Source organism: Oryctolagus cuniculus, chromosome 11 (assembly GCF_964237555.1).
Source record: "Oryctolagus cuniculus chromosome 11, mOryCun1.1, whole genome shotgun sequence".
Lineage (NCBI taxonomy): Eukaryota > Metazoa > Chordata > Mammalia > Lagomorpha > Leporidae > Oryctolagus > Oryctolagus cuniculus.
This window is the reverse complement of record NC_091442.1, coordinates 87,805,939-87,818,608: the sequence shown is the minus strand read 5'-3', so window position 1 is coordinate 87,818,608 and position 12,670 is coordinate 87,805,939. Positions and strand designations below refer to the sequence as shown.

General features: G+C 36.2%; 1 non-coding gene across 1 annotated transcript; it reads right to left on the bottom strand.

The window, feature by feature from the left end:
- Window positions 1-10,515: 10,515 nt before the first annotated feature.
- On the bottom strand, window positions 10,516-10,622 carry LOC127491276 (U6 spliceosomal RNA). The gene has a single exon (XR_007919847.1). It is a non-coding gene; the product is annotated as a U6 spliceosomal RNA (small nuclear RNA).
- Between the last annotated feature and the right edge of the window lie 2,048 nt (window positions 10,623-12,670).

Below are 12,670 nucleotides of genomic sequence, written 5' to 3'. Positions count from 1 at the left end.
GGCTTCAGATCAGCTCAGATCTGGCTGTTGTGGCCATTTGGGGCATGAACCAGCAGATGGAGGACCTTTCTCTGTTTCTCCCTCTCTCTCTAACTCTACCTCTCAAATAAATAAATAAAATCTTTAATAAAAAACCCCACTACGGTAGTATACCAAGGGATATCATATTTACATTGTTCAATGAGTTCTGTAATTATGCTAGTATCCAGTCTACACAGCCAGACATAAAAAATGATTTTTATATGTGTTCATTTTCATGAACACCCAGAGGAAGAATGCCTGTTTACCTTGGAGGTTCAGAGAGGACTTCTAAAATTAAACTCACTCATTCAATGAATACTTATTGACCAACTACCATATGTCAGGCACTGTTCTATGTGCTGGAGAAACTGTAGTGAATAACACAAAACAATCAAAAATGTATTTATGGAGGTTATCATCAAGTCAAGGGGACAAACATTAAAACATTTTACCATTACACTGTCGACATGAAAATATTTTAAAAAGTGCTATGTCAGGTGGTGAGGAAAGCATTATAGAAAAACAAAGCAGTGTTGGGGGAGTTAGGAGCACTAAAGTTTTAAAAATTATTTTATTTTTATTTACTTGAAGGAAGAAGGCATACTCTGAAAAAATAACTATTGATAAGACGAGGAAAAGATGACAAAAAGACCACAGAACCCTGCAAACAAGAAGAAATGGCAAATAGAAAGGGAGAAATGTACTGAGGCAGAAAGGAGCAGGTGCAGTTCAAACAAGGCCAAGGACACAGTACAGTCAGAGTGGAGGTAGTAGATGGTCAGAGAACTGGAAGAATAGACAAAGGTTAAGAGAGGAAAAAGCCCAGGAAAGAAGTCATTAGCCATTAGCCATTCTCAGGGATTTCGGTTTGAGAGATTTTGCACAAGTGACATTGTAAGACTTGCATTTTAATAGGAACGATTGACTTGACATGTTGCAAACAAATTTAAAAGGCATAAATATGTCTATAAAAAGATTTACTAGAGAGAAAAAATTAGATTTAAGAACCCAGATAAGAGATGATAGCAGATATGACCAAAGGGTGAAGATTGCATTAGTGAGAAACCATCAGATTCGATAGACAAATCTGTGTGGGGACATCAGAGTTGCCCACAGTTTAAATGTAAGGCTGTGAAAGAAAATGACCCAAGAATGTTTTAAATTATCTCAGTAAAGCTTCATATGGAAAAAATAACCAAGGAGTATTGAGTAACTGGAAGAATTGAGTTATCATTTAGTGTAATAGCAGAGACTTTGAGAAAGCAAGTCATTTTAATTTAACACGAAAACACTTTAAAAAGCGTCATGAAATGATTTGTTTTAGTCTTCGTTCCACACTAGTCTGCAAGAAACTCCAGGCTAGGATTATCTTGAGTCATCTTTGCAGCTCCAATGAAAGGGACAGTAAATATTGATGGACCTTAAAACTTAGGTTACTCAGTGTTCCGTCAGAAGAGGCCACGTTGTCCTTTTAGGTTTTTAGGTTGTCAGATGCTGACTGTACCCATGATTTTTGGTTCGCTGAGCTATCATAAACTGTCTAAACTTGTTTCCTGAACAGTAACTGAGAGTTCAGTTAATCACTGTTCCTACATTTGCTTTTTCTAGGAATTGAATGAAAGATGTTGGTAGAACATGACAGTTCTTTAAAAGGGTTTCACCAAAACATTATTCTAAAAGAATAGCTCTATAGAATACTATTAAACCTAAAAATTTTGCTTAATATTCATGATATTTATATGATATTTGTGTTCCTTATTTCCTTTCTGTGGTCTTAAATAAGTAACTAATAAATACCTAATAGTCCATGGGAAAAGGAAAGCACAAATTTGAAATGTTTTTACTACTGTGACACATGTGAGAAACAATCAACCAACCAACAAGCTAGGCTTTACGTTACCTGAAATATTTCACTGTTTACTCTCTTTTATTTACTTTTCTTAGGTATTCTTTTGTTTAAATGTTTATTTTTCATGTGCTTGAATGCCAGAAAGTGATATCTTCCATCCTTGGGGGTTTACTCCCAAATACCCACAACAGCCAGGGCTGGGCCAGGCCAAAGCCAGGAGCCTGAGACAGCGCCTGGGTCTCTGATGTCGATAGCAGGGGCCCAAGCACTTGAACCACTTCCTGCTGCCTCCCAGGGTTCATGAGTGGGAAGCTTGATCAGAAGCAGAGGAGCCCGACCTCAAATCAGCACTCTGATATGGGATGCAGGCATCCATGCAGTGTAACTCACTCAACCATAGCACTCATCCCTCCTTCCTTATTTTTGGAGTCACTTGTTAGATAAGAGACAATAATAGCGTATTTCCAGTAAACCTGTAATTATTAAACAATAATGAATTTTAATATTGTATAAATGATAACATCAAAAACAGCAGAAGCTTTTTCTTGACAAATCAAATTGCAGAGATTAAGCCTGTGCTAGTATTGTGAATAGCTGGAGCAAAGTAAGAGCAAATAGTTTTGCACAGCATTTATAATGTGACAATAAGGTGCATAGAAGTTGTTAAAATGTTTTAAAGCTTATCACCAATTGCATTCAAGAACAGCAGACAATCTCCTCAACATTAAAATTTATGGAGTGAAACAAGCAATAGCACTGCTTTTTTTGGTAATTCAATCCATATTTCTTATTGCAGGAGAAATATATAAAAGATGCTAGAAAAATCATGTTTATAAGAATTTGCAGATTATTATTAAAGTACAAACATTTGTTTAATACATGTATAAAGGTTTATGCATATATGAGAATACTTCACATTCATGGGAAAATGGAATTAGATATCTTTTGATGTAAAAAATTGGAAGCTATGTATAATGTTCTTCATAATACTATAATATGAACTATAATAATAGTTAATTTTTCATGAACTATTTGAAGACTCTGAATATAACATTTAAATTACTTGATATATTGGAGTTCAAAAGAAGATATATGACTGGGGCCGGCACTGTGGCATAGTGGGTAAAGCTGCCACCAGCTGGTGCCAGCACCCCATATAGGTGCTGGTTCAAGTCCTGGCTGCTCCACTTCCAATCCAGCTCTCTGCTGTGGCTTAGGATAGCAGTAGAAGATGGCCTAAGTGCTTGGGCCCCTGCACCCGCGTGGGAGACCCAGAAGAAGCTCCTGGCTCCTGGCTTTGGATCAGCTCAGCTCCAGTTAGTTGCAGCCATTTGGAGAATGAACCAGTGGACGGAAGACACCTCTCTCTCTCTCTTTCTCTCTCTCTACCTCTGCCTCTCTCTAACGCTGCCTTTCAAATAAATAAATAAAAATATTTATAAAAAAGAAGATATATGACAAAACAAAATCCATGACTTCATGATGGATTTCCTAGGATGCAAGACACATTAAAGTGTTGGTAAACCAAAATTTATAATCACATTCTAATATAAATTCTTTACTATTTATTGTATTATTTTCACACAAGAGGAAATGCAATTTTTTTTCTGTTTTGAAATGTGTTGTTAATTCTATTAAAACATAAGAGAGCAGAAAGTAATAGAAAATAGCTAAACGACAAAATGATATAAGTGAGCAATTTTCATACCATATTAAGTATATTATCATCTACTACACCTAGGTACTAGTAAATACAAAATTACTAGCAAGTCATAACAACCAATTCAAATACCACTTGAAATTTACAAGAATTCCCTCTTTGCTAAAAAAGTAATACAAAATATTTTAAAGCTCTAGAATAATTTTAAAAGAAAATTGGCCAAATATTATTAACAACTTCAAATGAATTAAAAACAGAATATTAACAGGATTGGGAAAGGTTACTTTTCAAATTTGCAGTGTATGAAGATATTGAACCTAGTGTTTACTTTTATATTTATTAGTGTTTGACTTTCAGGCATAGTATTTTTTCTCTTAATTCCAATCTACTTGGCCTATTCCTGGATCCTTGATATTGTGTATTTAATGAGTAATTCTTCTAAACACAAAATACAACATACCATGCATGCCATTATACCAATATGTTATATTATGTCAGTTATACCTTTGAAGTGTCATACATTCATCAATTTTCATTAGAAACATTATCAGAATCATTTTTGCAGCTCAGGAATTTCATCCTTCCAATCCAGCATATTTCAAAGTATTTACAACAATATTTCTGATTTTTCTAGTCTATGGGTACTGTACCAGACACAGCTTTTCCATCAGAAATATCAGGTGTTTCAGAAATATTATCTGTCTTCATTTCTTCTAAATTAAATATGTCAGCCCCAACACCACAGCCATTGCTGTGTACACCTTTTTCCTCCCCTAATTCACAAGCTGCCCAGGATTTAAAGGAAAACAGCCAGGTCTCACTGGGCAAGCCCTGTACTGGAACTACTGTTTATCTCCTTAATGTAAGAAATAGCCTAAGATTTCTCCAATTCATTTTGGCCATGCCTTTTGCAAGACTTGCAAAAATGTCATACATCAGAATGTGAGAAGAATTTGCAGACATTTCTTTTCAGTTTTGAGAACCGTTTTGGGCCCTGTGATTTGGAAACTAACATTTCACAAGCATTCTTAAACGCATTAACTTACTAAAGGAAATATGGATATCTCTTTCACATAGGAACTCAAAAGACACGATCTTTCTTCTGGATACTCTGCATGAAATGGTAAACACAGCAGTCCTGATGCTGTCTATGCTTAGAAAGCTCTGCTTGTTAGGTTGACCCTTAGCTAATTTTTGGGAACTTGCCTGATAATCAAGTTCTGACACTGATATAAAATTTCCCCTAATTGGTATGAGTAGTTTGCTGTGCCTAAGCAATCTGAACAATATGAGTTATGTGAGCACTTGATTTCCCTTTGAGATTTTTATATGTGGATGTATACTACGTGTCTGTGTGAATAGTACTAGTAAAACCCTGACTGCTGAGCCTGTAATGAGCTTCACTAGTAGTGTTGCCATCCCTCATTGCTAAATAAATTAGTACGTCCTGTTTGTACTAGTGCTTACTTTCCTCTGGATTTTGCTTCATTCATCCTTTCTCTTGTCTTTTTGTCGACTTTGCTTTGTATTTTTTCATGTATTAAATCTTAGCCTTGAGTAAAGCTATGTACAGGGTCCTGTGGGTCCTGCTAGTGAATCAGGGAATCTGGATTTCTCTTGAGGACACTTAAAACACTCCCCTGAAAAGGAGAATTCCATGAGAGTAGGGTTTTGGGGCTATTTGAGATTCAGGAATGATAGTCAATATGTAGAAATCTGTTACTTTCACTCAACATATTTGCTTTTTATATTTATGCTCCTAGTTAATAAATGTCATTAGTGGCTTAAAATTATTTTCATTTGCCTCTCCTATTTCATTCCACCATCAAATCTGTAACTAAATCAATCTGATCTGATCACACTTAATTTATCAAAAGTTAGCTCCTGTTCTCCATGTGTTTGTTCATTCTGTCTTCATACACTCTCCCATTGACAAAAGCCCTTTAAGGACCACTAAGAGGTAGGAAAATGGGAATGATGCTACAGTTAGAATGTGCCCCAGAATTTATCTGTTACAAACTCAATCCCCAAAGTTTTCTATTATTATTGGTTGAAGGTGAGACTTTTGAGAGGTTTTTGGGCCAAAAGTACATCGACTCCTCCACATCCTCACTATTTACAATTACCTCCACCTCCATCTCTTTAAAAATTTAATTAGAGACATGATTCATTAGCAATAGCCTTACAACCACCCTTATCTATCCCTTAATCTCAACTATCAAGTCTATGCTGGATCTGGTGTAAAGTTTGCCAGAGTAAAACATTACACCTGCACAAAGCACTGTAAAATGGTCACAGACATCAAATTAACACTCAGTATTCCTGGCAATGCTAATGGTTTTTTGGTAAGCTCCTAATCTCACAGGAAATAAAACTCTGTGCAGGATTTATGGAGTGAAGGAGAAGTAGACTTTATAGGAACTGTAAAAATGATCATAAATAATGAAAACATAAATACACGATACCTGTTTATAGACTTAGCAAAAGCCCATCTTAATCCTTAGAATAGTATTTTATGATAGAAACATACACACACACACACACACACACACACAGATTTATGAATGGGGTGGCCTAACTTAGCGCTCTGGATCCACTGTGAAGTCAATAATTATTTGACCCAACTCAACTACTTCCCACTCAACTACTTCAGATGACTTTCACAGCAAATGAAATCTCTTGATAGAACTCTGTCCTTACTACAGAATGAGATAAAGAAGGGAATTTATGTCTGATTGCCTTTATGTGCAACTGTAACTTTCTTGTTTGTCTTTTGGTCATCACAAATATAAGCTATGCATGTCAGTAGCTTTAGTTTAGAAGCTGTTGAAAAATATCTATGGGCTAGTTCATTTTCTATTGCTAGAAAAAATATTACAGACTTTGTAATTTATGAAACAAGGGTTTCTGTTGGCTCAAGTTCTGGAGGGTGGGACTTTCAACAACTGCCAGCTGCATCTGGTGAGGGCTTTGTGCTGCACAAACTCAACATAACGTGAAAGCGCAAGCAGGAGCATGAAGAAGATAAAAAATGCATGAGACAGTTTTGCTTTTCAGTAACCAGCTCATGCAGTGACTAGTCTAGTACTGACAGAGTAAGAACTTCCCTTTGGTATTGATGTATTAATTAAGGCTCTGCCTCCCATGACCTGAACATCTCCCAGCATTGTTGCATGGAGGAATTAAGCCTCAACATGAATTTGGAGGGGATGAGCCATATTGAAATCACAGCAATCCCTCTTTACAAGTCTTTCAGCAAATTGTCTCTCCAAAACTCTGTGAATTACCGAAAGTTCTCCTAGAATCATAGCTATAGCTTATTAAAGAAAAATATCAAAGGCACGATTATTGTTTTTCCTTAAATGCAACTGTAGTAGACTTGGAATTATGGTACACTGTTTTTTAGTTTTTCCACAAGTCCCGAAATTTCATTATCCTGTATGTTAATATTTTATTTCATCCAATTGGTGTAAAAGCAACTCGCTATCCTAGAATTGATTTCTGCAACTAACCATCTGGAGTTAGCATAGACCCTACCCATTAAAGAGCATGCGCCTCAACTGGATTGCACTTACTTCATATACTAGTCACACTTAAAGAGTCAGTAGAGGTCACCTGTCCTTCTGATTGACTGACTAGAAATTCAGAGGTGTCCCAAACCCTTTCGGGTTCAATAACTTGCTAAAATGAGTCACACAAACTCAGAAAAGTGCTATATCTATGGTGATTTTTTAATTAAATGAGATGTCAGTCAGGGGGATTAACCCAAAGAAGAGACAGGCATGTAGGGTCTTGTAGGCCATACAGAGGTTCTATGAACTCTGTAAAACCAGGGCATTCCATCCTCCTGGTTCACCGGTGTGTTCACCAACCAGGAGACTCCACTGGGTTTTGATGTTCTGACCTTTTATTGCAGTACTGTTATGCAGACATGATTGAATAAATCACTGGTCACATAACTGAATTCAATCTCCAGGCCTCCTTGCCTCCTTTGAACTTGGAAACTGGGCTGATATCATGTGGCTCAAAGTTACAATTTCTGAGCACATAGTTGGTTCGATGGTTTTTCTGGAGTGACCAAATCCTATCCTAAATCATCTTGTTAACATAAGCTAATTCAGGGGTCATCATGAGTCATCTCCTTAGAATAAACTGTCAAGGTGCATTGTGAATATATATAAAAATGTATAATACATGGAAAATACCAAGGATTTAGAATTTGTCTCCTAGAAACCAGAGACAAAAGCTGGTCAAAATTTCCAGATGCAGTTGTTATGTTGTTTTTTTACTAACAGATTCACCAATAGACAAGAAGAATATTTAGATTTACAAATGTTACATAAAAAGCACATAATATTTATTACTGTACATCAGTTGGAGTTTTTTGTAAGTAAAAGTCCACTGGTCTGCAGCTCATACCTTTATCACTGCTGTCATCTTCTAGGCAATTAAGTTAATACCCCAGTTTTCTCATGTGTAAATTATTTTTTTTTTTAAAAAGTATGTACCTTATTGTTGATTATTTGTTGCCTATCATAGCTCCCTGCTGGTTTCTATACTCTGTCACAGACTTTGTCTTGTTCATTGTAACATGCAGTTACAAATCAAGGAATTCTCATAGATTCCTAACCCAAGAATACAAACATTATTTTACATTTTAGTTACTTCATTTACCTTCAGTTGAACCAAAAGCGAGAGAAGATTTGGGAATTGAGGGGAATTTTGTTAGCCCTCTTTCCCAAAAACAAGAGATGGAAAACACAACTCCAACTTGTTTAGGAGAAGTAAGTGCCCTTGAACTTGAACAATCCAAGGACAGTTCTGTCTTCTGCTTTGTTTGGTCCAGGTCTGAAATGTCACTAAATCCAGAGCATCTTCTCAGGAGTGTCTCTATCTTCATTTATGATCTCCACAAGTTTTAAATTTCTCCTTAGTGGTACCCAAATGGTTGCAGGAAGACTCAGATTTCTATATTAGTATTCAATGAGAAAATAGAAAGGTCTTTATTTTCTTGTCACTCAAAAAACATGTATGCTTGGCTCAAGCTGCTATCTGCCCATCCTGAACTAATCACTTTATCCAGAGAATGGGATAAATTATTTGTTTAAGCCAATCAAGTACGACTATTAGAACTGGGAATTGAGTTTACCTAGTACAAACAAAATGCATTAAAAGTGTTCAAGTGTGAGTTCTCCACTGAGAAAATGTACAGTCGTTTGAAAAATGTGGACATTGATAGATGTGGCAAAGGCAGCCTACACATTTCCATGTCAGCTACTTTCTTGCAACTGTCATCCTCTCCTTTTTATTAGAGAAACTACAATACTTTCTAGTGTCCTTCCTTCCTACCTCCTTACTTTCCTCATTTCCCTTCTTCTTGGTCCTCTTCTCAACCCTCCTCTCCCCTCTCTTTCCCATGTTTGTCCTCCCCTACCCTCTCCTCCCTTTCCTTTTCTTCCTTTGCATTTCTATTTTTTTCACTATTTCTGACTTCCAGACTACTGCACAACTTTACCCCATTCCTTCTTGCCTTCTCACCCTTACTCCCTCCCTTCCTTTAGTTATATCTTTCTTCAATTTCGTTTATGAAATTTTGTTATGAAACAGAGTCAGCTAACCGACAAATGTTCATTGGACATAGAGTTAATTCTTCTTACTCTGTAGTAGTTCATTTGGAAATGAACTCCTTTCTGGAAGAATATTCAATTGCATATATATTCCTTTTGCAAGGAAAAATGCTGGTACGAAGTTTTATCATGGTCACATTTTTAAACTGAACTTCCAATATGTGAGGGGGAGAGTAATCTTGACCTTGAATACCCGTGTTCATATAATTCTAAATATGAATCATTTGTCTTTCATAGCTGAAACTAGGATTCACAATTCTCCTTTAGCATATGATGTTTACAAAAGCATTTGATTTTAATATGCAGTTGTTTTGTCAGTATAAACACTTCCTGACCCATATCCAACCTTCTATGTGATTTCCTCAGCTGGGGAGAAAATGCTACCATGACAACGTGTCAGCTGTTGTCATCTCTTTATGGCTTTAATTGTCTACATAAAAGCAATTAAAATTATCAAGCCGACTTTCTTTCCTTTTTTTATTTAAAGATTTATTTATTTACTTTGAAAGGCAGAGTTACAGAGAGAAGGAAAGGCAGAGAGAGAAAGAGACAGAGACAGAGAGAGATCTTCCATCCTCTGGTTCACTCCCCAATTGGCTGCAACGGCTGGAGCTATGCCGATCTGAAGCCAGGAGCCAGGAGCTTCCTCTAGGTCTCCCACATGGGTGCAGGGGCCCAAGGTTTGGGCCATCTTCTACCTCTTTCCCAGGCCATAGCAGAGAGCGGGATCAGAAGTGGAGCAGCTGGGTCTCAAACTGGTGCCCATATAGGATGTTGTCACTGCATGCGGCGGCCTTACCTGCTATGTCACAGTGCTAGCCAAGCCAACTTTCTTTAAAGTTCAATGGCACTCCCAGTGACCTCAGCAGCCTGTTACCTCATTGAATTGTTTGTAGAAACTCTTGAATTTCTGTTAAATTACATTGTGTTCTCACATGGACTATTAACCTCATTTTAAATTTCAAAAATTTTCTATCTCATTTAATAATAATAAACATTTTTCCAAAAAAAGGAAACAGTTTCATGAATCCCATCCAAATGTTGTATTATCTGATTTACCACCTCTTTAAACTTTTTTTTGACTAAAAAGCATCAAATTATTTATCTCTTGACTTTCTTCTTACATTCGTCAACTTCAGAAATTGCTTTGTTTTCTTATATTTCCTTTATTCTCAAAGAAATATAGTTTTAATAAATTCAACTGAGTTAAAGCATACTCAAATACATTAATACATTTTTAGAAATGGTTGGTTTGCTCGCTTGTATGCCAAATGAGTTATTGTACACCAAATACTATGTATTTTTAGGCCTATTCCCCATGTCTTTTAGTTTCTCCTACTATTATCTTTTTTTTTTTTTTAAATATGGAACGCTTCACGAATTTGCATGTCATCCTTGCGCAGGGGCCATGCTAATCTTCTCTGTATCGTTCCAATTTTAGTATATGTGCTGCCGAAGCGAGTACCCTACTATTATCTTTACTTTAAAAATCATTACCTTGTTTCTGCTGCCCAAATTAATGTATAAATTATTCCACATCAACAGTGCCAGTGGGTGCCACAGAGATGTGAAGATGGAAATAATTGAGATAAAATTTCATAATTTGCAAAAGAATTGGTTATTTATGGATTGAGCCTTACCACATAAAGTGGTAGAGACTAACAACTGTGCCTCCATTTTGTATTCTCCACTTCTTCTATGTAAGTCTTAGTTGGCCTTAAGTCCACACAGCTAAGGCTAAATTTTATAGCCTTTCTTGTAGTTAGATTTGTGATGTAACTGCTTTCTGGTCAATGAATGGGAATGAAACTGTTGTGTTCATGCCTTTGCTATCTTCTTTTCTCAAGGTTGGAATGTGTCTACACTAGTGAAATACTTATTTTTCTGTGGATAAGAACCATATGAGGGACCTTCAAAAATTCATGGAAAATTGTATTTTGAAAAAATAATGCACAGATGTCAAACAATTTTGCACCCAAGTTATTTTTTAATTCTGTTTTCCACAAAATGTTTGAAATGTCCTTATATTTTATGAGTAGCAGAACGTATGGATGGAAAGTTTCTGTGTCACTAACACAGGGGAGATAACCAGCTAGGAAAATTGGCTTAGACTTTCCATTAAAGGTGAAATAAAGCAAATATTCATTCATCATCCATCATTCATTTATTCATTCATTCATTTAAGAAAGAGATTTCATTCATCTGTTGTTTAAATTCCCAAATGGCTACAGCAGTCAGGGTTGGACCAGGCTGAAGCCAGAAGCCTGTAATTCAATCCACGTCTCACACAGGTGGTTCATTGCCAAGTACTTGGGCCACCACCTGCTTCCTTCTAGGCTGTGCATTATCAGGAAGCTGGAATTGAAAGCAGAGTTGGGACTCAAATCAGGTGCTCCAATGTGAAATGCAGGTATCCTACGTAGCATCTAACTGTTGTGTCTATGCCTACCCCAAATCAACTCTTTTAAGTTATTATAATTTAGTTATGTTACAGAGCCTGACTTTTATCTTATCACCAATGATTTATTTCAAAAGTTGGTATGTTAAGTTTTGTTTGGAGGCAATGGATTAAAGAAGCTTCTCATGTAGACACTATCCATTTCACATCTACAACAGTAATGAATCGTAGCAATGACATAATTCAGTGTTGAGCTAAAATTCCAGTTATATGTACAGTCTATGTATGTTTCTATGTACCCATATTTGTATATTTAGTTATTAGAATTATATATTTAAATTTCTAAAGGGTAACAAAGAGATGTACAATAAAATATTTTAGTAAAAAGCTGTCCTTTTGTATGTGAACTTTCAACTTTCTACATGTTTTAAAATCTGTTCCCGAGATTTTGCATGTGTATTTCATGATTTAAAGGTATATTTAACATTGATTGGTCTCTCAGGCAAATTTTGTTGATAAATGTGTAGTATGAATGAGTTAATAATACTTTTTCTTTTTTAAAGATTTGCTTATTTATTTTGACAGGTACAATGAAAGAGAAAAAAGAGAGAGGAGAGAGAGAGAGAGAGAGAGATTGAGATTTTATATTTGCTGGTTCATGCTGCAAATGGCTGCAAATGCCACACTGGTCCAGACAAAGCTAGGAGCCCAGATCTCCATCCAGGTCTCCTGTGTAGGTGGTAGGGGCCCAAGTACTAGGGTCATCCTCTACTACCTTCCCAAGAACACTAGCTGGGAAGTAAATTGGAAGCAGAATAGATGGGACTCAAACTGGTGTTCTGATATGAGGTGCCAGCATTGCAAGCAGTGGCTTAAGCCACAATGCTGGCTCCTTAATATGTGTCCTCATGGAAGAATAATATCTGAATTGAACAATGACTGAATTTACTTTCTCTCTCTCTCTTCTCTCTTTCTCTCTCTCTCTCTCTCTTTTTCTCTCTTTCTCTCTCTATATACACATATACATATATCATATATATATATGGTATAGGATATCTATGTTGAAATTTCAAGGACAATTACATAAATTACCTTGTTTACCTTTCACTAGAATT